Consider the following 26,935-nt stretch of genomic DNA (forward strand, 5'->3'; position numbering starts at 1 on the left):
CTCCCCACTTTCAGATTTATCTCACGTCACTCCATCCTCCGCATCATGCCTGACTAATCCTTTTATAATGAAAAGTCTGATCATATTACTCCACTGCCTCAAGGTTTTCAGTGGCTCCCCACTGTTTCCGGCAGAGACACAAATTCAAATATCTATTGGGGCCAAGCGTTTATCAAAAATGAGTAAAGGGGACTGGGTGTAAGACAACAGGTGGTGGTTGGGACTGTACCCAGGTGGCTAGGCACATGTCCCACCTAAAGACACCTAAGGGAGGCAGTTGCTTTTGACTCCAGCCAATTGTTAACACTGAAATGTAGGCCCCAGGTCACCAGATGTTTCAATTTATCAAGAGAAGCAGAAAGCCTAGATTTGTATGCACATTTTCCAAAATTTTATGGTTGAAAATACACCCACATTCTTAAAAACAAACATATGAAGCCCTAATTTATCATTTAGGCTGCAATAGTTTTCAACATCTGATCTACTAGATAAAATTCCAACTCTTAGTATCCCGTACCAGGTCCCCCATTATCTGTCAAAGAATATTCCTTTCTTCACCCTCCCTGCACCCAAACCAATTACATTCCACCCATAACAATACATGCAATTCTTCAAACACACCATGCTGTCTTAGCAGCCCCCACCCCCCCATGGCTTTGAATAGCTTTTTCTACTTCTGGAATACTTTACCCACCCCTTGTTTTAATAGCAAATTGTTATTCAGTTTTCCAGAATTCGCTCAAGCATCTCTTCCTCTGTAAAGCCTTCCTGGAGCCAGCCACAAGACAATTATTTTGTGTTTGGTGTCACCACCATAACTAGGACATACACTTATTACAGAATTAATTGCAGTAAATGGAATTTATTTATTTTAAAGTTGCCTCCCCTATCAGACAATGGAGCTCTTTAAGGGCAAGACCTTATTCAGGTTTTTACATCCTTCTCAGCCCATAGGCTATTAGTGGACACATAGTAATATTAGAACTAAACAGGAGGAGAAAAGGAACTGTGCCATTTCCCCCAGTTTATAACAAAATATTAACAATAGGAAAACACAGGTTAGAGACCTTCATTGGTGTCTGAAAGAATTTGACTTTGCTTTCATATAAATATAACAATGTCAGCTTTAACTGAAAAATGCTCATAATCTACGTCTTCTCCCAGGCTGGTCAGCCCTTCACTCATTATGCAGTGACTCCGGCCCTGTTTTCTCTTTTCTGACCCTACATATAGTTTTGGGTTTCCCTGAATTTTATATAAAAGGAATTATTCAGCATGTAGTGTACAGCATGGGTTTGGCTTCTTTCACTTTGTAATGTGTTTGGGGTGCATCCATGTTGATGCGTGTATCAGAAGTCGATTCCTTTGTATGGCCGAGAAGTATTCCATTGTATGGATGCACCACAGTTTATTTATCTGCTCAATAGTTGCAGGACGTTTGGGTTGTTTCCAGTTTTTTTGGTGATTACAATTAAGTTGCTATAAACATTTGTGGCAGTTTTTTTGTGCAAACATGAATTTTCATCTCATTTGGATAAATATCCAGTAAAATTGGTGAGTCGCATGGTGAGTATATGTTTAACTTTCCAAGAAACTGCCAAACTGTTTTCCAAAATGGCTGTACCATTCTGCAGTTCCATCAGCAGTGTATGAGAGTTCCCATTGCTTCATATCCTCACCAGGACTTGATATTGTCAGATTTTTGGACAGTTAGTATTTGTTTGGTGGGGAGGATTGATTGAAGCCATTCTAACCGAAATGCAGTGGTATCTCACTGTGGTTTCAATTTGCCTGACCTCTTCAAAGTCATTTTTTCTTCACTTTTCTTTAGTAGCTGATGTATCAGACATCTCTCTGTCCCACCTGCCACCCTCTTGGCCAACCTATTAACTGCAGCTGTGTGGCAACCAGCTGCTCACAGGTAGGTCCTCAAAGCGACTCAAGGAATCACTGGCACCATGTATCTCACGTTTTGCTCACAGTGTCTCTCTCTCCACCTACACGTGAAATATTTGCAAACATCTGATTCTGATGCAGGTGTAAACCTAGAAACAAAAGGAAGTTTATACCATAATGGGCAAGAGTCTATACTCTTGACCAATGCTGGATGGAAGCTGGTGAATATATACTCATCTGAGGCATTTTCTTTATGGCTCCTCACAATATCCCAAGCGGGAACAAACACAGACTGAATGTTGTATTGCGTACAGTGGGGATCAGCAAAATAAGATATCCTGGCAATGGCTTTCCTTCCTTACTTTATGACTCTTTCGACGCCCCTACTTTTCTTCCTTGAGGTCATGTTCCAAAATAAATTACCTGCACACAAGCCCTTGTCTTGGGCTCTGTTTTAGGTGATATCCAGGCTAAGTCACCTTTGGAAAGTCCTTCAGTTCAACGCGGAAGTAAATAATACAACGGAGCGGAACCTATGCTGATATTCCCTGTAAGACACACAAGAACGCACTTTTTTTCTCTTTAGTGAGTACTATTGTTAGGCATGTTTTCAAGCATGAGATTGTGAAGTTATACGACTAAACTTGGGTTTTTAATACTTAAATAAGTCTCTTTCATTAGGATTTTAAGGAAATATGTGAAGATAGTATTTTAGATGTATTGAAAGCAAAATATTAATGTCAACTTGTTAAATATTAAGATTTAACTGTTATTCTTCACTGGTAGTAATCTGCTAATTTGCATTATTTTATTTCACTTCACATTTTGTAACAGAGCCTCATGGGACTAATATGAAAACCAACTGAGGTGGTTTGCCCACATGTGGTCTCTTATGGAGGGGGGTTGTTACTCTCTACAAGGGTTCACACCAGGTCCGCAGAAAAGACATGAGTGATGGTGACCCTTGTGTCATTTAGGACAGAAGCAAATAGCAAAAGAAAGGGTTACTTTATTTTGCAAGAGGAACAAAGTCTTTGATCCTGATAACTCTAGCCACTAAAGCTACATTCAAGTGGCTCAGATAAAGATTACCCCCTAAGAAATGTCCATATAGAGAACGATTCATAGGTAAACTTAGAATCTTGTAAAGGTTTATATTATTATTATTATTATTATTATTATTATTATTATTATCACTTTTGAAAACAGATCCCACTTTTCTGGTTGTCCATAAAAAAGTAGCTTTTGTTAGCAAGCAGGAGGAAACTAGTCTATTCAGAAGGATAGATTTCTCAATTTTCTTGATGACAATACAAATGTAACTCAACTCCTTTGGCACAGATATTTCTGGCACATATACATTGTATATGTGCTGATTATATCTATGTGCACTCTTTGTGTAGGGGCTCTTTTCCTATTGTAGAAAGCATTCTTAAATTTTCATAAAAGGTAAAAGCTGACATATTGGTAGATAGAAGCTACAAATGTGCACTTTATTAGAGGACAGCTCCTGAATTTTATTCACAGTTTATAGGCTTCATAGATGAATGATGGAGAAAAAGCTCCTGGGGAAAATGAGCAATTTAAGTTGGATGCGATTCCAAATAAAAACGTGTAAAAGAAAACTATACAAATAATTGTTTAGCACTTATAATAACCAAGCATTGTAAACCTTTACAACATATTGCATTCGTGAAACTGATTTCTTCTGTTTCAGCATAATCACCATCACCTTCATTTTCATTAAGTAATGGAATTAAGATGCAGATTTTTTAAGTTAATAAACTATGTTAAGGATTTTATATGTACTTTTCTAAATCTCTCAGATAGTAATTCACCAGCACATGAGTAGCTTCCAGTACATCTATTTTATTATACTGAAATCAGATAAAATTGTTGACTACTATTTTTATTTAGGGTTATAACTATCATTGAAACAATGTGCCTTAAAACCAAATTGAGTGACTTTTGTCACAAAAGTATATTGCTCTTCTCTTTTCTCTATTCCTCTATATGCTTCAGGTTGGAAATTTCAGACATCTTACATCCTCTTTGCCTCCCTGTAGTAAACTGAGTTACATTAATTCATCCTTTGTTTTATTCAATTCCTCTTTTCCATTCCCTCTCTTCCTATCTAAGCCCAAAAGGCTAGGCTGATGCTCACCTGATTAATATCAGGACCAATCATAAATGAACTCTAAGAAGATATGCATATTAACTAACAAGCTCAAAGACAGCATTCCAAGAGATTTTCAAAGAAGATTTGTAGTGGGAATTTCTGGGGAAAACACAAAAATCTGTAGCTCAATTTTAGATTTATGAATGATCACGGAATAATCTCAGGGAAAAGCAGAACATGTGCTAGATGTAGAGACAAACGTATGGGTACTAAATGTAACTTGGTCTCCTTGATGGTGGACAAGGATTTGGTACTTACTGTGTTTCCCCGAAAATAAGACTGGATCTTATATTAATTTTTGCTCCAAGAGACACACTACGGCTTATGTTCAGGGGATGTCATCCTGAAAAATCTGCTAGGGTTTATTTTCCGGTTAGGTCTTATTTTGGGAGAAATACGGGACTTTCTACACCTCTTATTTACAGAGGGTGAAGCACAGTTCATGGATAAATGGAATAAAGTATCCTTGAACTAAAGTAAAAAAGGAAAAGCACAACTACTGCCAATTCTTTGGCATTTCTTGTCTTTGACGTAGATTAAAAAAAAAAAGAGGAAACTCCATAATGCCTTAACCATATGTCAGGTATGAAGCTCTTCACAGTCAGGATGGGAAGATGAAGCCCCAGAAGCCCCGCCCCAGAGGACAAGCCTGCATTGCTGTGCTGGAATGGATGTGTGGTGCTTCCTGCAGAAGACCGGGCAGTTGGATGCAAGTCTGATGGGGGGAATCTATCTTCTCAGAGTATCCAGTCAAGGTTCAAAGAGAGCTTGCCTAGAATCAAGCACACTAACCCCACATTTCCGCTCATGGTAAAGAATGAAACAATAAAATCCAGAATGTATGTCTTGGACCTTAAAAACTTGTCTCAGAAATTGAAACCTTGGAGACACAAGAGGTGGATTAATTTTTTTCTTCTAATTAGAGACCATGACTTTGGAAGAGGACGGAGAATGTGAGAAGTAAATAGCTGTCTGTGAACAAAGGGTCAAGGAAAGATTTGCTTTCTGTACCACAAATTGTGATTCTAGATCGGCAAACTCTTAACATGAGCATCTAATGAAGACCAGGAAGAAAATTTTTGTGGAAGTCTTACAGATCTGAGACCTATAGATGTCAAACTAAAAGGAGATGAAGATAGGTGAAAACTGTATATTACGGTGATAATAGGTTTGATATATAGAGAACAGTGAAGGAGGTATCTGATGATTATCAATAGTAAATAACATAAATATTTTTTATTTACTATTGATATCCCAATGTCCCCAGACTACAAATGAAGTTACATTAACGTCTGTGTATAACTTTTATGGCTTCCTCCTCCTATGGGAATTCAGACCACTACAAAGTGTTTGTAGGGGTTAACAGAGGAAACACTAACAAGCTCACGTCTGATGGGGATTTGCCTCTTTCCTAAACCTTGGGGGAGGATCTGCCGTCTCCATGGTGCATCCACTAAGCTGCAGCTCTTATAGGGGCTCTTCTTGAAAGACATCACCTGGAGCTTGCAAAGCCTCCCAACCCTAGAGATGCTGACCAGCCATACATTCCTGCCATTCTTTTTTTTTTTTTTTTGCTAAACAATGCAATTAATCAATTGATTGTTTAATTTGTTTCTTTTGTTTCTCCCTCAATATTTATGACAACTAGCAAAGTTTTTTCCAGCTACTTTTTTTTTATAAGTTTCAGGTGTACAAAACAATGTACTAGTTAGACATTTGCACCCCTCACAAAGTGATAATTTCCCTCCCCCAATCTACTTACCCCTCTGTCATCGTACATAGCTGTTACAGTTCCATTGATTATATTCCCTATGCTGTACTCCATATCCTGTGACTATATATACCAGTATATATTAAATTATAGTTGACATTCGATATTATTCAGCCTCAGCTTCAGGTGTACAGCACACTGGTCAGGCTTCTACATAGTCTGTGAAGTGGTCTCCCTAATAAGACAAGTGCCCACCTGACACCCTACAAAATCTTTACGGCATTATTGGTTATATTCCCCACTCTGTCTTTCATATCCCCCTGACAATATCCCTGTGTTTTTCATATCCCTGTGGCTACTGATTTGTACTTTCTAATCCCTTTACCCTCTCCCCCACCTCCACCCCCTCCCATTTAGCAACCATAAATTTTTTCTCTATATCTCTGAGACTATTTCTGTTTAGTTTGCTCATTTATTCTGTTGTTTAGATTCCTGTGCCACAGTGTTTCTGGGTTCCTTACAGAAATGACTCATGCTCACTAGTCCCTGTTTCAAAGGATTTAAATGCCATGCCATCCTTCCACCATTACCTCTCATGCATTTCTCTCAGGCACCTGAATACCTGAAATAATATGTGGCATGAGATTATAAAATGAATTTAGGTTTGGCAGGATCTATCTTGCTCCAGTGTACCCCCGTTAAATATTACAAGTCCCTTGGCAGGAATTCCAACTTTAGCCATGGACTCTTTCTCAGAGAAGGGGACAGTGTTTCTCTGCAGCTCACTGGTTCTTGCTCTGTGCTAAGAGCCTAAGGTTGCCAGCCTCCATGGCTATGTTCCAGGACAGCAATATATGACATACAGATAGCATCTGTATGTTACTCCAGCCTTGTATGGGACTTCGAGATTTTACTGAACTATCCCCGAGACGTTATTTGTCTCTGATTAGAAATGAAGGCACCCCAGTCCAGGTTCTGGCTATTCAACATGTGGCCTATGGATCAGCAGCACAGGCATCACCTAGAAAAGCATAATCTCAAACACCACCCCAGACTGAGCATTAAGGAGATCTCCAGGTGATTTCTGTTTACATTAAAGTATAAAAAGATAGTATTATAAACTATGTGGCTGAATTATGCCATTTTAGAAAATTACGTCACTGATGGCAACATGACTCATAGATTTATAGATTTCAGTCATGAATGAATACACACATCTGTATCCATCTGCATCTGCAGCCATCACACTCGCTTTTATTCTACACAAAGGTGAAAGTATCTGACCATTATATCTTCTGAGGATGTCACACCCAAACATTTACACATTGAAATACATGTTATTTTATATTAAATTATTATATTTTACTTCCCTTTTACATTATTGTTAGCGTATTATATTGATTTCATTTTCAAGTCACGTGTATAAGCTGATTGTATTTTCTATGGATTTCATTGGAGAAAGTAAATGAGATGTTATAGAATATTCGTTGCCAAGAGGGGGCGCTGTGCCTGAGAGCATTGACAATCACTGCCAAGGCCCCTGGGAAGCCATTCACAAGTTTTAAGCAAGGAGGTAACATGGCAGGATGTTTAGTTTCAGGAAGATTCTTCTGGTAGCTGTTTGGAAGATAGATTTCAGTTTTCAAGAAAGTGTTGGAGCAATTCATGCAGAGACTATTACTGCAATCCAAGAGTGTCTGAGGAGTAGCCATAGACTAGAAGAAAAACTGGACAGAGAAGAATCTCAGAAGCAAGGATAAAAGAATTTCAAGAAGAAAGGGGGTAAATCAACAGAGTCAAATGAATTTATCTGAATTATTAAATTAGTAGTGAGGTAGCCACCAAACACTTGTATGGTTGGGAACAACAAGGCCAACTCACTTTGCCCTGGAATTAGTGCGGAGGGAAAGGATCATGGAAAAGGAGAACGAAGAATGCTCTGAGCAGCATTTTCCCTTCTATTGTTAAGCACCTGTAAGTGATCCTATACTCTTTAGGAAATGGCATTGCTAAGAATCTACAGAATGATTTCTAGTCCCAAATCAAATGCCGCATACATCACTTCTGGCAGGCCAGTTTTCTGTGACTCAATGCCCTTACCTGCAGCTAAGGGATGATAATTTTTCTTCTGTCATAAGATAGCTTTGATGACAGAAAAATATACGTTAAGCATTTTGAAAAATTAAAGAAGATAACTAAATTGTAATTGTTATATTGCTTAGATTGCAGCACTATAATAGGTTTCCTTTCAGAGCATCTGTATGCACAAGTGGGAGCCACACCACTCACTTCTACGTAGTAATTAGGTTTCTCCTTTCTCAAAAAAGAAAGAAGGAACTTTTTTATATTAACACTTCTCTATGGCTTCATACTAGGGAATTGATGTGAACAAAGGCCCCTAACAGTTCTGTGGCTTTTTGGAGTCCTTTTCTCAAGTCCCTGTCAATCTAGTTTTATAATCAAAGTACATTCTTTGGAGACCTTTGGTGACAGCTGGAAGTCCGATTTGCATTTGGTTATGTTTAGTCTAAGTATTTTGTAAAAGATTCTTAATGGGGAAATTTTGTATTGAAAAAATCTCTGGAGAAATTATTATTACTTTAGCAAATTGTAAGTAGTCATGATGACTGAAAAGGTACGATTATTGTGAGCGTTTTTCCAGGAGAGTAAGTTCCAGACAGAATGGCCGCTGTACATCATCAGCAGTATTTGTCAGTGTTCAAAGAACTTTATGGCCTGAGCATCCATTCACTTTAAAATCAAACAATAACCATTATACCTATAGATTCCCGACAGGCTTGCTCTCTCTCTCTTTCTCTCTCTCTCTCTCTCTTTCAGAAAAGAATACCTAACTTCTCAAAAAGAAAAGTAAATTGATTTAGTTAAATAGAAAGATTAACATGTAAAATAATATTTAGTTGTACATTATTTACATGACTTGATGTTTTTCAAGAGTCTTATCAGGCCAGGATAAAGCACTAGAAGTTTATTGAGTTTGAATTCAAAACTGCCTAATTGTACCATTGAGCCAACTTTAAGATTAAGTATGAAGCATTACATTAGGTGAGCTGAAACTCCATTCAGACACACAAAATGGCATTTCCATGATCACTGCTGAGGACTTTTTTCAGCCATGTCAAATATTGTGAACTAAGTAGGTATCCGATACGGTCATTTATACACAGATAATCGTGGTGTGGAACAGACTTTAAAACAGGCTCTTAGGTCAGACTAAGCCCCATTATTTTAAATGTCACACATTTGTTCTACAATATGTATGTTTTATTAACATGACAAATGGAAAAAGAGTGATTCTTCACACTAATTATCAGCCTATGTAAAAATTCCAAACTGTCACACTAATATTAGAAATTCACTCAAAGACGCAAATCCACTACAGGGATACTGAAATTGTATTTTACGTGTGAATCATAGAATTTTAAAGCTGGAGATAATTTAGTTCGACTCTTATCTTTCACAGACAAAGAAACTGAGGCCTGGGAATATTAAGTGATTTGTCCATGTCCATACAGAAAGTGCCAGGACATGAACTAGGATTCAAGAAATCTGTTAAGGGGCCGGTTAGAGCTCCATGCTCCTAACTCCAAAGGCTGCTGGTTCGATTCCTACATGGGCCAGTGGGCTCCCAACCACAGAGTTGCCAGTTCGATTCCTCGACTCCCGCAAGGGACGGTGGGCTGTGCCCACTACAACTAGAAAATGGCGACTGGACCTGGAGATGAGCTGCGCCCTCCACGACTAAGACTAAAAGGACAGCAACTTGAAGCTGAACAGAACCCTCCACAACTAAGATTGAAAGGACAACAACTTGACTTGGAAATAAAAGGCCGGGAAGTACACACTGTTCCCCAATAAAGTCCTGTTCCCCTTCCCCAATAAAATCTTTAAAAAAAAAAAAAATCAATGTTTAAAAAAAAAAGTGGTCAATGTTTAAAAAAAATAAATCTGTTAAGAAGCAATAATTGTTAGGACTAATCACAACAGATACCTTAAGTCCAATTATGGTTTGTAAGTTAATATTGCAAATGTGTTAAGAACATATCATCATTGAAGAATATTCCCAGGACTACTGCAAGTAGCTATGGAGAATGATTGCAGAGCATAACTCAAGGGGGCAGTGCCATTTGCAGAGATTCAAGTTGGGAAGTACACATCCTGAAAGGCTGGCTATTCACAGCTGGACTGACCATTTCATGCAAAAACCCTCTTGAGGATTTGGGTAACTACTATGAAGCATCCTACACTCCTTTGAAATAACGATGACCATTCTTGATACTTAACAGTTCACATCTACCAAGAAATGTTCCAAATTAGGCTAATGTTTTGTCATAACTAAGGGAAATAATGATTGACCTAAAAATGCCAGTAGCATTTTTTTCTCTGACTCACAAATAAGGAAAACAATAAGTAACACTTATGAAATGTTTGCTAAATTCCATGGACTATGCCATGTGATTTACACACATGGCTTCGTTTAATCCATACTACAATACAGTGAGTTATTTTCTCTATTTTCTAAATGAGGAAACAGAGTCTTAGAGGGTTAAGGAACTTGTTCAAGGTTAGCGAGCTCATAAGTGATCTAGACAAGACATGAATCACGTAGATGTGACGAGCACTTCTGGCCTTATCCACTACACCAGTGTTTGACAAGCTTCAGTCACTAGAATGTCCCCTCATACACAAGATCCACAGATCATCTGTGGATATTAATATTTTTCTTTAAATTGACTCATTCTTTAAAAAGCATAGTTACTTTTATTGGAAAATAAAACCAATTATGACAGACTAGTTACATCATACCAAACATTTCTTCTGAACTGAAAAAATAACTAGCCAAAAATTTTTTTTAGAAATAATAATAATAACTTTTTAAAGAGCTAGCAAGATAGTAAGAAATTAAATGACCAAATGAGGATTTCCTTTTGGGAATTTGGATAGCTGCTCAAAAATACCAATTCTTTTCTGAAAACCTGAGACGTGACCAATGGGGCATTCACCAACTAAGGGAGAAGAGCAGTGCTTTGAAAAGATCATGGAGGAAACATGGGTTTTGAAGGGCTGCACCAGGGGGGTCTGCTTGAGCTAGAACCAGAATAAAAATGAAGATGATGATGGAAGAAGAAGAAGAAGAAGAAGAAGAAGAAGAAGAAGAAGAAGAAGAAGAAGAAGAAGAAGAAGAAGGAGAAGGAATTCTACAAGAATCATCAGAAACAGATTGTAAAATCCTGTGCTTACTATGTGCATAGAGATAAAAGCTGAGCTTAAAAATTTAGGCAAGGAATTGAAAACTATGTACATTGACATTTCAAATTTTGAAAAAGAAGCAAATTCAAATTCTAGAACTGAAAACTACAATAACCAGAATTAAGAATTCAGTGATCTCACTTATATGTGGAATCTAAAGTACAAAATAAATGAACAAATAAAACAGAAACAGACTCATAGATACAGAGAACAAGCTGAGAGTTGCCGGATGGAAGTAGGGGTTGGGGAGATGAGAAAGGTAAAGGAATTAAGAAGCACAAATTGGTAGCTACAAAACAGTCAAGGGGTTGTAAAGTACAGTATAGGGAACGCAGTCAATAATATTCTAATAACTAGATATAGTGCCAGGTGGGCACTAGACTAACTGGGGGGATCGCTTCGTAAATTATATAAATGTCTAACCACTGTGTTGTACACCTGAAGCTAATATATAATAATACTGAATGTTAACTGTAATTGAAAATGTTAAATTAAATTAAAGAAAAAGAATTCAGTGGTGGGTTTAATGGCAGGTTAGAAATAGCTGAAAAGAGAACTGATAAGCCACAGATAGGTCAGAAGAAATTATCCAGAAAGAAGTATAGAATATAAAATAGAGGGGCTATATAGAAAAGTTAAGCATAGAAACAAAAAAAAAGCATTTAATAATAATAGATTTACATATACACATATGTGCATATACATACATACATACATACACTTCTAGCAAACTAGGATTACAGAGAACTTCCTTAATATGAAAGTGTTCTCTTTGAGATCAGAAACAAGACAAAGATGCCCCATCAACACTTCTATTCAATAGCATATTGAAAGTCCTAGCCAGAGCAGTAAGGCATAAAAATAAATAAAGGGGATAAGCATTGGAAAGTAAGAAGCAAAATTGTTATTCACAGAAAGTAATAGTCAAGTTAACATAATATGGAGGTAAAGTATTAGAATTAATAACACTTAACATATTAATATTAGTATATCATAGTTATTTATAATCAGTATAAATTATATTTTTATGTTCAGGCAATAAACATTAGATATGATTTTTTTAAGGTATCATTTTCTGCAGCATCAAAAACACTACTTTGAAATAAATCTAGCAAAAGATGTATAGAATCTATGTAGAGTAGCAAAGAAATTATAAAACTTTATGAGCAAAATTAAACTAAAAAAGGCTTAAGTAAATTAAAACACACTATGTTCCTTATTTTGTAAATCTCTCCATTCTTGTCAAATTTACCTATATATTTATGAAACTCTTAAACAACCCTCAATAGGATTTTTTTTAGAATGTGGCAAACTTTTTAAAATGTATATGGCAATGCAAAAGTCTAACAATTACTAAGGGACTTATGAAGAAGAATAAGGAAGGAGCAGTTATTCTATCCTAAATCAATACTTATTTATAAAGCAATAGAAACTAAAGCAGGATAGTATTAGCCATTCATTACATATAGACAAATGAAACAGAATACAGTATCCAGAAATAGATCCACATATTTACAGACACTTGGCTTATGACACAGGTGGAACTGCAAAGCAGTGGGAAAGGACACACCTTACAATAAAAGGTATGGGAACAACTGAGTATCCTTATGATTTAAAAAATAAATAAATAAATAAATAATGGACCTTTACTTCAAAGCACTAAAAAAAAAAAAATTCCAGGTAGTAGATCATAGAGCTAAGTATCAGAGGTAAAATAACAAAGCCTTTAGAAGGTTAAAAGAAAAAATATATTTATAACTTTGGGGGTAGGGAAAGACTTCTTATATAAAATACAAAATCATTAACTATAAAATAGAAAAATTGATAAATTCATAACTGAAAAATTAAAAACTTCCTAATTGAAAGGTACAACTAAGAGAGTGAAAATGAGAGATGTAGTGTGGGGAAACATATCTGAAACACATAAAATCCACAAGAGCTCGTACTCAAAATATTTAAAGAACAAGCATAAATTGATAAAAAGAAGACCGACAACCCAATAAGAAAAATATAGACAAAAGATTTGAACAGGCAATTTTACAAAGAAGAAATCCAAAGAGCCATTAAACATGCTAAAAGGTCCTCCACATCACCAGAAATCAGAGAACTGCAAATGAAAACCACTACAAAATACCAGTTCACATCTATCAGTTACAATGAAGACATTTGCAAACACCAGCATTAGCAAGGCTGTGGAACAATGGGAACTTGTATGCATAGCTGGTGTAACTGTAAACCTGTACAACCCCTTTGGGAAAAAGTATGGTAGCACCTTGCAAAGTTGTAAATACACATGCCCTATGACCCAGCCATCCACTTGTAAGGATCAACGCCATAGAAATGTGGCACCAGGGAACATGGGTAAGAATGTTCATAGCGACATGTTCCTAAAAACCCTAATGTGCAAACAACCCAAATGTCCATCAACAGCGAAACGGATTGTGGCATACTGCAGACACACACAACAGCAAAGTATTGAAGAAAAGATGCCCCACAATACAATAACATATTCGTTGATTCCATTCACAAGAATTCAAACAGAGGCAAAACCAACTTGTATTGTTCAGGAATGCATATCCAATTGTAAGATCCCAGAAATTATTTTCGCAAATATTTGGTACTATTTTGAAGACTGCAAAAAGGTAGTGCTTCAGGGGTAGACTGTGGGTAGGTGGTTAAAGAAAGGAGCGGAGGGAAGGAAGCACATGGCTGGGGCCTGGGTGAGGCAGAAGTCTCAGGGAGGAGGAGCAAAGCAGCATCACATGGTGGGGGGCTGACCTGGGGGAACCTGTCAGGGCAGACATGGGGGTTGAGGTGAGTCCCAGAGGAGAGGGGGCTGGGGCATGGCTGCACGCTGAGGAGGGGATGTGGGGGGAACAAGCTGGGGGACAAAGGCACTGGCATCTGGGAAGGACTGGGCACAGGGCATGTTCAGCCAGGCGGTGCATGTTGTCATTTTATGTTAGCATTTCATACTATTGCCTCTCACCTGGCTAACTGCAAGCCTCTGAATGGGTCTGCCAGCTTCTTCCCTTGCCCTTTTAGTCTATTCTCAAACCAACTATCAGAGAGAGCCTGTTAAACGGTTTAGGTCACTCTACTTACTCTAACCACCCAGTTCTGATTTCTGTTCCTCAAGCACAATCTGCAGGGCCTTTGCACTTGCTGTCCCCTTTGCCCAGACTTGCCTGTTACATTTTCTCTAGACTCAAAACATGCTCTTCTCATCTCTGGTAGGTTTTTGCTCAATTGCCATCATCTCCTTAAGCCCTTCCATAGTTAGTCGATCTCAATTTTCAATAGTACCCCCACACTTTGTATCCTTTTCTTTGCTTAATATTTTTCTCACCAGTACTTATCACTCTCTTGCAACATATATTTCATTCATTTATCTAGTTAGTCATCTTAATTTCTATTAGAATGTAGGTACCATAAGGGTTGGGATTTAGGGGTCTGTTTCATGGCTGACTCCCTAGTACTTCCAAGAATGCCAGCATATATTCAGCACTCACTGAATATTTATTGAATGAATGACTAAATGAGTGAGCAAAGGAACAAATGAATGAACTCATCCATTCAATAATGAAAGCTATAAATCTGGCCATCATCGGTACTTTCTTCTCCTTCACCTAGTTGTGCCCATTTAGCTTTTTAAATACCCCTCTATCTCTTCCTCTCGGTCTCTGTTATTCTCTCTCAGACCACTGTCATCTTTCACCCGGACTATGGCAATAGATGGCTGTCTTCGCTCCCCTCATCTAGCCCTGTCCCCATAAGATGCACCCTCCCCTGAGCTAGCAGACTGATCTTAAAACATGGCAGACTCCAACTAAACCCCTTTGATGGCACCTCATTGCACACATTCACTGAAACTCCAGCTCCTTGACATGGCACACAGGGCTCCTGCAAGATCTAACATGCACCAACCTCCCTAGCCCTCCTCTCATGACTCTCTGGCCCACAATTTCTGAAGAGGAAACACCAAACTGCTTTTGTACTGTGACATGTGGTTTCTGACCTATGGGAGAGTGGCTCATCTGTCCCCACGTCTGGAACACATCTTCCCACTTCTCGTTCTACCAAGCTGACAAATACCATCCTTTAGGATTTAGTTCAGATGGTTGCCTCTGTCGGTGCTTCTTACTGCTGTCTCTTCCTGTAGGCTATGCAACCATCTCTGTGCTCCCATAATTTGCATACATCTCTCTCCCGTGGCACTTATCACCCTCCATAATACCGGATGTTTATATGGCTGTGTCTCCTACTAGAATCTGGATCCCGGAGGGCAGCTCTGAATTCCTACTGCCTAACACAGTGCAGGGGCTCAAAAAATACTTGGTGACCCAGTAAATGAATGAGTTATGCTATATACAGAGAAAAATAATATTTGCAATAATCACTAAGTAAATTAGTAACAAATAACTTGTGTCACTTTTAAACACTCAGCCCTTCAATATGTGTCTTTTACAAATTTCATTTTTTGTGAAAGTAAAGAAATAGGCACAGAGCCCAGAAGAATCACTTTTAGCATTGTCTCTTATTGTCCTTTCATGACCAGAAATTTGATTTTCTTTATTAGAAATGCCTCAGGCACTAACAGATTATTTTTCTCATTTTTCTGTTCAACTTTATCCCTTTGCTAGTCTGCCTCTCTCACCCACAAAAAAGAACTTCCAGCAAGCAATCACAACCAAATGTAACATTTGTTATAATGAGACAATATAGGAGAAGCTCGAGATATATTACTTGAGACATTTACAAAATGGGGATTTTATCAAGTAGTCTGCAGTGAAAATGCTCTAATGGGAATTCACTGGGTTAGAATCGGCCTGGTAACGGATGCCAGACAAACACTGTATTCAGTGTACTAAATGCTCCACTAAGTAGAAATGTACTTAAACACCAAAGATACCAAAACAGAGATTTCTTTCGATAACTAATATATTTAACATCTTCATTATCATCCAGAGTTCTATGAAAATACACAACACATTAAAAAGATGACCTCATCTGTCCACTTATAACCTGTCAAACCTAAACATGAAATTCTTTTGATAAAAGACTTCCTGTGCCATCTGGAGCTAAGAGCAAGAAATCAGGACTAGAGTCCTTTTACCCAATTTTTCTCTCCACTGCCTACAGTTTCCTCAGTCAAACAATGCCAGGGTCAAATGGCAAACTACAAAAAGCAAATAGACCTGCCCTCTGAGTTTCTATATGGAGAAAAATATAGATATAGATACCAGAATGAGCTGTGGTGTTGTGAAAACTATGGAGATTGGTTTGAGCAGAATTAGGGAAGATAACGCCATGAACTGATTTTAAAATACAATTTTTTTTAAACCATGAAAAATGGGTAGTGGACACACGATGTGGTATATAAATGATGTATTGCAGAATTGTATACTTGAAACCTATGTAACTTTGCTAACCATTGTCATCCCAATAAACTTTAATTTAAAAACTTAAAAATAAAGAAAACATAAAGAAAAAGAAAAACATCAAAGTCAGATATGAACAATTTGAAACAAGTAGATTATCAGAGGACATAAATGGGTATACAGCATTCTTCCTGTAGCACTTTTTAAAAATTTAAAGTCAATTTCACACAAATATTACCTATTCAAGGGTATATGAAATTAATACTGGGGCTTATTGAGTACTTATTATGGTGATAACTGGTGTTAGGCATTAGTGATACAAAGATGAATAAAAAAGTGTTCCCTTCCCTTCGCATGTTTAGAGTCCATCAACAGACCTACAAACATTTATATCAGATGTAATAAATGTGACAGGTGAGCACAGGGAGAACAATGGGCAGCGGGAAAAAGAGCACATTCACCTATTGCATTACGTGTAAAATTGGATCTCTAGGGAACGCTGCACTGTTAATAAACCATTATATATAAAGTAAAAGGAGCCAACGCTTTTTATACTTATCTACACACTAGGTTATGCCATATGAAAGTGCCAATATTCAGCCATTTCAGACCTACAATAATAGCAGTTTGATTTGTTTTAGCCTACAAGTTTCAAAGCAAAGTTTCATTTATTTACTCCACAAATATTGGGCCATCACAAAGCAAGTACAGGTGGAACAGAAGTGAAGAGGAAGAAAAGTAGATGGTACCAATGGGACTGAGAGAAGCTAGGGAATACAGTGACCACTTAACCAAATCTTCGTGGGTTTTTTTTTACCCTGAGGTTGTCCCTTAAAAATACCATAGACTCAGCCCTCCAAGAGAACTCAAAGGGCCCTATGTTTGTCCTTAGAGATAATAGCCCATAGAGACCTTTTGTGAAAATGACTGAATTAGATGTAGAGTTTTAGGGAGGCAGGTACCCCCAAACCCCTTGCTGGTAACTCACAGCCGTAGAGTCTACTAGTTGTCCCTCTTATTTATTCATAGTAATGTCCTCTTGATTTTGGCTGGAAATCAACCACCTAAAATAAACCACACAGTTCAACTTGCAGCCAGGTATGAAAGGTGTGAGTCAGTGCTGGCTCGTGAGAGGTTAAGTGGGACCAGAGAGTGCAATTTCTGGAAAATAAACTTGAAGAGCTGTGGTGTAGCTGTCTCCTTCCCCTCTTGCTGCCGACCGGGCAAGTCCCTCCTTCCCAGTTCCTATAGTTCTGTCTTTGCATGAAGAGCATCACGTAGTGTGAAGCCTTTTGTGTCTGGCATTTTTCACTGAGCGTAATACCTTTAAGATTTGTCTATGTTGTTGCACATATCAGTAGTTCGTTACTTTCATTGCTACGTATTATTCTATTGTATAGAAGTATCATCTTTTGTTTATCCCTTCCTCAGTGGAGGGCATTTGGATTGCTTCCAGTTTTAGCAATTACAAATAAAGGTGCTATACATGTTCCCTTACAGGTTTTTGTGTGAACATAGGTTGTCATTTTAAATAAGCAAGCATCTAGGAGTAAAATTGCTGGGTTATGTGACGAGTGTATGTTTAACAGTATAAGGAACTGCCAAAGTGTTTCACAAAGTGACTGTATCATTTGCACTCCCACCAGCAAAGAACAAAAATTCCAGTTGTTCTACATCTTTGTCAAATTTAGCATAACCAGATTTTCTATTTTAGGCTTTCTAATAGGTATATACTGATAGCTCATTGAGGTTTTAATTTGCATTTTTCTAATGACTAATCATATTGAGCATATTTTCATGTCTTATTTGTTGTACATCTTCTTTTGTGAAGTGACTATTCAGTGTTTTGTTCTTTTTTAATTGGGTTGTTTGTTTACTCATTATTAAGTTTTGAAAATTCTTTATAAATTCTGATTCAAGTCCTTCATCAGATACGTGATCTGCAGCTATTTTTTCCTTGTGGGAGGCCTGTCTTATTGTCTCAGTGTCTTTCAATGCAGATCTTAATTTTGAGAAAGTCCAATTTATCTCTTTTTTTCTCTCTTTCAGGAATAGCGCATTTGGTATTGTGTTTAAAAATCTGTGTCCAACCCAAGGTTATACGGATTTTTCTCCTAAGATGTCTTTCTCTGTATATTATACTTTTCAGTTTTACATTTAGGTCTATGATCCATTCCGAGTTACTTTTTCTATGGGGCACAAGGTAGATATCGAAGTTCATTTATTTTGCATCTGGATAGTCAATGGTTCCCACACCATTTATTTATACAATTACCCTTTCTCCATTGAATTGAATTCACTTTGTATCTTTACTGAAAATCAACTAACCATAGATGTATGGGTCTATTTCTGGATTCTATATTCTGTTAAACAAAACACACTTAAAAAAAAACTGGCTTTCCAAGTTGTGGCTTCCACTCTTAAATTACCCAGTCCTTGAGATTATGATTGCCAGAAGTTATACTGCATAAAATCACTATAAAATACAAACATTCAATACAATATATGCTACCACATATCCCCATTTGCAAAACATCTTGTGAGATGATATTATGACTTGCCACTAAAATACAAGGTTCTCATTATAGAGAACATTAAAAAGTACAGTCTCTTTTAGACTTTATAAAATAGACCCCAATGTAGACAAATATTTGTTTTTGAAACAAAAGCATTTTAAGAGTAGGGCTACTTTCAGTATTTTACTTGGAACTAATACATAGATTCGTCAAGTCCCCAAGCCCTGTGGAATTTCAATTAACTACTTGCCAACAGCCACAGATAGCATAATATATCCACATAGAGAAAATACCATCTGCCTCTGTGACCAAAAATCACTCTATTATCAATGACTACGGTTCCTCAGAGCTCTCTTGATTCTGCCAATATTATATCCATGGTTAACCACAGACAACTTCTCTGTGAATGTCCCCAACTGCAGAGGCCTTAGGGAAGCCAGTAATGCCTGGGACTCATCGATAACACTGATCATTGTGGTGATGGACGACATAATTGACTACAGCAAGATATTCATGAACAAATGCCCTAAGTTGCCAGAAACTACTGAATCTTTGCCAATTCCTGTGGTAAATTAGACATCCAAGATTTTTCAATTATGTTGTTTTTTACTGTTTTGATCAAGAAGGCATGGAATGTGAGGATCGTTAATGCTGAAGAAGAAACTTGCCATATCTCCCATTAACAAGGAAAAAACCCCTGGGATGATGCCAGGAATATAAACAGAAGTAAATTACAGCTATGGACATGGATAGATTGTTATCATGCGGTAAAAGTGTCCTTTCCCCTGCATCTAGTCACTTAGGCCATGTGATGGATGGGTACGTTTAATGGTCACTTCTCCCTTGAAGGTGCTCCTACAGAGGGTCCTGTGTGCCCATTGGATCGATTCCAGCTTAAACCAGGTAAGTGATGGGTTTTTCCTGCTTCCGAATCCTACTCATTGAATCTGAAGTCAGCAAGCAGGCGTGTTAGAATAGCATAGTAGGCCCAAGACATCATCTTTGTCAGAGTTATTAGTTGCATACAACAGAATCCATCCTCATTTGTTTAAGAAGAAAAGTATTAATGATAAGATTTCAGAAAGTTCACAAAGTCTTTGGAAGGGACAGAGAAGTTAGTTCTAGCCCCAGCTTCCAGGAATAACATCCAGAACCACATATCACAGAGGTGGTCTGGTAAAAGGCATACTGCTTCTGGCGCAATTAGAAAATCACTGCCATCACCCCTGATCCCAGAATATGCTGTTTTGCTCATGACCACACCAGCAAAATGGATCTCTACGCCCTATCGAAAACCTTCAAAGCTTTTCTTATTTCGAGGATATTATCCATGCACTGGTTGTCCAATGCCTACAAACAGTTTTCTTTTTAATATTTTGTTCAGTTTTTATAGTTGCCCATTGTGATATCAGTTATGCATTATCACTCAGATCGGAACTCAAAAAGCTCTCTATTTTGATTTAAAGTACAATTCACCATCTGATCTGAGAAACCTAAATCTAAATCTGTTCTCCAACAGCCAAAGAGACTGAAATCTGTGGAGAATGGAGAGTATGGAAGGAGTTGATCCCAAGAGAAACTATTATATCAAAACGTGGAAAGGGTGTTCAAATGATATTTATTCAGAAAAGTACCTTCTACCCATCATTATCTAATTTTCCTAACTACTGTGGCTTCTTGATTAGGACCCACAATTAGCTACAGACGGGAATAAGGAACACAAAAGCAAAATCAAATGGAGAAGAAAAGTAAGTGCCTGCTAACTTTGTTCATGACTGAAATATACCTCAGTTTTATAGGTTACCAGGCTTTATTTTTAAAACCACAATTGACATCTCAGCATATTCAATGTTGACAATTAAGACTTGTACTTTACTCCTTAATGACTTTGCACATTCACATACTTGTTTCTACAGCAAGCTTCCTCATAAACAAGGTAGAAAAAAAGTAGTGAAAATAGTATAACAGCAGGAGGTATTGTGGAAAAGAAGGGAATGCCTAAGACGTATAGGATTTTAGAAAGTTCACAACAAAAGTTGAGCACCTACTGTGTTCCAAACACTAAAACATTTGTTACATCGGGGAAGGCATAGAGCTGGAGGGGGTGTATGTTATACCAAGATGAGTAAGACAAGGTTCCTGTTTGCAGTTGTGCAAGGGACACTGATATTTCAGTGTGGCAAGTCAGGGTTATGTATAGGGGTTAGGGAGAACCAAGAGCGCACAGAATATAGCCAAGAACTCAAGGAAGGCTTCCTGTTGCAGACATTTGAGCCGAATCTTGATGATGAGTGAGCTTTAGCCAGACCAAGGAGGGAGGAGAGGCATTCCAGACAAAGCCAACAGTAGCAGGAGCAAAGGCTCGGAGTCAGGAAACAAGACGTCGTACAGTGCAGTGGCAGAAGGAAAGGGAGAGTAGATGGTAAGGAGTTTGGTATTTCTAAATTGTAAAGTATGAGGTGGAGGATGTCAAGAAAGGAGGCTGGGAAGGGAGCTGGAGTCCATGCTACTGGGCACCTGAAAAGCCATGCCAGGAAGTGTGGCCATTATTGTAAGCAAGGGTGCCACCGAGGTGCTGTTATCAAATGACGGCATAACCTGAATTGCGTTGTAGATAAGCGTATACTGACTGCAGTTGAAGAGAAAGATTTCAGAAGGCCACAATATGAAGCGTTAGAGGGCTGCTACAGAAGTTCAGGAACAAGGGTCAGGGCCCAGTGATAGAAAAGAAGAAGTTACGAGACAAAATTTTCCAAAGTTGCTTAATTTTCGGAAGTTGGCTGTAACAGTAAGGGTGAAGACGAAGCCATGTTTCAAGAAAGAAGTACAAGTCTACAAGGGGAAGACAAAGATTTCTATTTTGGACACTGAGTTTGAGGCGTTTGCAGATTTCTAAGTTGATAAAACCAGTATGTAGCTGGATAAATGAGAGTGCTGTTCAGAGATGGGAAAAGAGTTGAGAGCAATCAGCATATAAAAGTAGGTAAAATCACAAGTGGGGTTTGGGAGCCAATGAAGTAGAGAAAGAAGAGCGAAGTGCAAGGACACAAAACCTGGAGGACACCAGCATTTTAGCAGTGGGGAATGACAAATACACAGGCAGATTAAGAATCTCTTTAAGATATGGTAAAGTGAATAATTCTTTAGAAGCTGAAGGAGTGAAGAATGTTAACGAGTGAGTAGTCAAAAGTTAGAAACGAAGCAGAGAGGTCCACTCAGGTCAGGATGGAAGACTGAGTTAAATAATATGGTGACCTTAGAAGAGGAGAGGATTTGGGTAGAGTTGAAGGGGTCAGAATTCCTGGAGAAAATAATAGAGATTATTCTTTCAAAGGGTTGCTTTCAAGCAAAAGGGTAGAGATTAGGGACTGCCCAGGAGCTAGAGGATGACTTAGAGTCAAGAGAAGAATTGATTTGAATAAGAAAGACTTAACTATATTTATAGGCTGAGAGAAATACGGCACAGAATAAGAGAGGGAAAAACAAACAAACAAACAAACAAACAAGGAAAGGGGATAATACACAGAACCAAGTTTCTAAAGTGATCATATGGGCCAAAGTTCCAAACATTAGGGGAAAGGACTGGACATGAACATGCAGAAGGCATCACATCCTGCATAGGGCGGGGGGGGGGGGCACCTAGCAGGAGACGGAGAGACATCGGGTGAGGGAGACAGGAATTAGGAGTCGATTTCACACCTCCATGACTTCATTTTACTGATAAAGTAGTTGTGGGTTGTCTCCTGGGAGTTTGGTGGGGAGGGTGTATGGCGTTAGGTAAGGGTCTCGTAAGGACTGGTGACCCTTTGAAACAGTCCAAAGTGGAATGGGGAGATTTGGCAGACAAAGGACAGGACTAAGGCCTCACATGTGGCACTGATGGTCCAGATGAAGGTGACTTTTTCTTAGCAGCACTTTCCATCATGGACGCAGAGATGTGACACTGATCTGGGAATGAGTTTCCCCAGCCATGTCATAGACAAACAGCGGTGCTAAGGAATCAAGTGCATAGCTAACAGAATGCTGTAGGCTGGATAGTGGGGCGGGGCTAGCAGTCCAGGAAAACTAAGGGGATTAAAGAGAGGTTTTGTGGGAGCAAAAGAATGAGTGTTCTACTTCCCCACTTTCACGCCTCTAAAAGCCTCTAAAGGTCTAAAAGCCTCTACTTGTTACAGCAACTGTAACTGACAGAAAACCAAAACAAAACAGAGAGAGAGAAAAAAAGAGAAAACTCATTATTTCAAAATTCCTTTAACACTATTATTAAAAGACACGAGCCATCTAAATCATTTCCCAAAAAGCCCTTTGAAATTCCAAGACTGAGAACAAAATTATGGGTAAATGTTTAATTAATGTTTATTACTGCTAGCATCCTAGTTTTAGAAAGGTCAAATTTGTGATGCAATGAAGTTGTATTTTTCACATTCTGTGGGTCTGTTTTATAGCACATTGCAAACCGCAGTATAATAAATATCTTCTATTATTCTGTAAGATTCTTGTATGCAAAGCTGTGTGAGGCCGAGACAATATTGAATTTCAAGTCAAATGAGCTGGCATGAACCTTAGACACATCACTGTATCTTTCAGGACTCCAGCTTTCAGACTTGTAACGTGAAGGACAGGGATAAATCCCTAAGTTTCCTTCCAGCTTAAAAAAAAACAACCAGAAGCATAGTTTAATATTTTAAATTACTATGGAATTGATAGAGTTACCCCTTTTCTACTATGATATATTTTCAGTCCAGGCTATAATGTATTGAGCCTCAGTACTTGATCAGGAACACAAAGCCCAACGATAACACCATCTCTATGCGAAATAGAATCCGTTTTACCAGATTTACTTTACGTTCCAATTTCTGCATTCTCTGCCCACATTTACCCCTTGGGAAGTTCAGAGATGTTTAGTCACCATCCTGTGGCCATGAGTCTCTGAGAATACTCCATGTGGTATTGCCTTGAAGAACAAAGCCCCTAATTTCAGTGCGTGTGCACTCTGCAGCAACCCCTGCACATCTTAGATTTATCACTGCTGGTAATACAAGAAAATGCCTAGAAAGCATCTAGTAGAAGGCCTGAGATGGAGGGGGCCCTCTATCTATTACTCTTGATACATTGAGCAGCATGGTATGTGGGAAATAACCAAAACACAGCATTATTTTTGTCCACCACTCAGATGTTTCTCCTGTCACTAGGTGAAAATTAAGCAGAGCTTCTGGCTCACTCTTGGGTTATAGGACGTCCCACAGTCACTTGAAGTAAAAAAATAGTCTTGATTCAAAATTAAATTGTCCAGTCCAAGATTAATCAACTCTTCCCTCTTTATTTACAAGATGACATCCCCTTTCATCCCGTAGATGCTTAGACCATCAGAGTCCCCAGGTGGGAGGGAAGAGGGGAGGAGAGGTACAGGAGAGGACAGCAGAGTTCTCGTTACACTGGTGACTGATGGCTGCTGTCCCAAGTAAACCTGGCAGGTTGTTCACGCTGACCTGCCCTCCTACCAGTTTTGTTGCTGTCATTGTTAGCTGAGCTGTCTGTGGAAAAATTCCCTTGATGTGGCCCGTACACATTTTCCTCTGACTAGTTCTCCTCACCTATCAGGTTCCCATTTATTGTTGTTCCACCCCACTGTTTTGGGGGTCCCCTCAGCTCTGGCAGGAGCCCTGTTGGACAGAAAAATCTGAGGCAGGATGCCTTTGAAAATGACCCCATGCCACTAGTCAATGATTTCTTACATAGGGCACATAAAAGATGGATAGATAATATTTCATTAGGACCTTCTGGCTTCTATTTAGGATATCGAAAGCTGAAGAGAATGTTGCTCCCATATTAACCACAAGAAAAAGCTGCGTAGCCGACAACATCAAAACTTTTCTTGAACCCATCAGAGAGCAGAGGTCACAGGGCAATAAAGTAGCCTGGGATTTAAAGAAAAACAGATGGCTCCAAACTAGAGAGGCAATGTGAGAACTGGCTCACCTGAGGCAGAGCGCCCGGGAAAGACAAGCCACCATAGAAGTGAGTAAGAAGATTGCAGCTAAAACTGTGCAATGAACTGATAGTTAAATTTTAACAATTTGCTGCTGTGGCTGAGCATGAGTGTATAGAACCCATGGAGGCTACAGACACCCCCTTCCAGGCTTTTCTCCACACACTGCACAGAATGCTCACACAAAGGTCAGGGTCAGAGTAGGGGAGCAGAGGAAGCCTCCTCGGGTGGTGCAGGTCTGTGAGGGAGGAACAAAAGCCACTGGTCACAGAGAGAGATGAAGAGCAGCAAACCCAGCAGGGTTCAAGTGGAGCCCCATTACAGCTGGCGAAAGGGAACAAAGAAACCCTCCTCTCACGGGGGAGGGACAGGAAGCTCTCTTCGGTACAGAACCACCAAGACATGAGGCAGTCAGTCTGCCATGGGGAGGAGGGGAGGCTCACTGAGTATGTTCTAGTCCCAAGATCCAGGGACATAGGTGCTGCCTGAGACTGAGGCTGAACCAGGAAACCAGAATGCCTCCTTCCCTACCAGGCTGGCAAGTGCCTATTGAGAATCTACTGCAGGGGGAGAAACAGACCGGCACGTCTCTCTCTGAGGCACAGGCTAAAGCCAACTCCCATCATAACGTAACACTCACCGCCCAAAGCTGAAAACAACTGGTGAGTGCATAAACGGTGATAAACCATATCATGGAATACTACTTAAAATAAAAAAAGAACCAACTATTAACACATACAATAACATGGCTAGATCGCAAATGCGTTATGCTAAGTGAAAAAAGCCAGACTCAAAGGGCCACATACTGTATGGCTACATTTATATGACATTCTACGATAGGCAAAACTCTAGGGACAGAGATCAGTAGCTGCCAAAGGCTGGAGGGAGATGAAGGGCTGACAAAGAGGCATGAAAGACTTCTGAAGGGGGATGGACGGTTCTACATCTTGACTGTGGTGGTGGTGACATGTCATGCATTTGTCACAACTCACAGAACTATACATTTAAAAGAGTGACTTTATTGTATATAACACATCTCAAAGACATTTGAAAATTTAAAAAAACACAGAATTTCCTTAAAATTAAGATGTTTTGTTCATCAGAAGATACCATTAAGAGAGTAAAGAGACAACTCACAGATTGAGAGAAAATAAAAAGAAATAGACCTTGTGTATAGCATATATAAAGAACATACAAACGAATAAAAATAAAATAAAATAGACAACCCAATAGAAAAATGGGCAAAAGACTTGAGCGGACATTTCACAAAAGAGGATAATATATATTTGTAAAACTTCAGTCAATAGCACACTTATGTTCTATGCACTTTACTGCACGTATGTTTACCTCAATGCATTAAACAGAAAGAGAATATCACCTACAGCAGAGCTCAAAGGCTAATGACAATGTGTGCAAAATGAATATAAACACACCAGGAGTATGTAAGGACTTGTCATGGCCCTGACTCCTGTGTGTTTCTTATCAGCTGCAGACGGAGAAGAAATACACATTAGCTCTCTGGCCCACAGTCGATCAGACTTCATGCAGCTTTTTTCTTTCAAGTCCCACAGTTATGCAATGTCAAAAGAAATATCTTTTTGTTTAAAAAATATTCAGAGCAGGCATATTTCCTCTAATGTGTTAAAACAGAAACATTTGTTTTTATGTGCTATTAATTGCTATAGTGTAATGCTTACTGGGTTATTTTTTTCTACCAAGAGAATAAAATTCTTGTTGTTCCATCATCTTCCTACCATGTCATTTATAAAAAAAAAAAAAAAAAAAAAAAATCAAGATTTGTGCACTTTACTGTATACATGTTATACCTCAAGACAATTTGTTTTTAATGGCCCTGCCAACACTCCCAGGGAGGCCCCATCCACTGGGGCCTCCAGAACGCATGCAGCCGTGACCATTCTGGGGAATGCAGCTACTCCCAACACAGCCACCACTTTTTATAGTTCTACCCGAGGCAGCCCCTCTGTATTTCCCTGT

The 26,935-nt window shown here is 38.6% G+C and overlaps 1 protein-coding gene across 11 annotated transcripts in view; it reads right to left on the bottom strand.

The window, feature by feature from the left end:
• Positions 1-26,935, bottom strand: part of CCDC148 (coiled-coil domain containing 148) — a 290,765-nt gene that overhangs the window by 159,024 nt on the left and 104,806 nt on the right. The gene's annotated exons all lie outside the window — the stretch shown is intronic.

The sequence above is a fragment of the Rhinolophus sinicus genome, linkage group LG01 (assembly GCF_036562045.2).
Source record: "Rhinolophus sinicus isolate RSC01 linkage group LG01, ASM3656204v1, whole genome shotgun sequence".
In the NCBI taxonomy this organism is placed as follows: domain Eukaryota; kingdom Metazoa; phylum Chordata; class Mammalia; order Chiroptera; family Rhinolophidae; genus Rhinolophus; species Rhinolophus sinicus.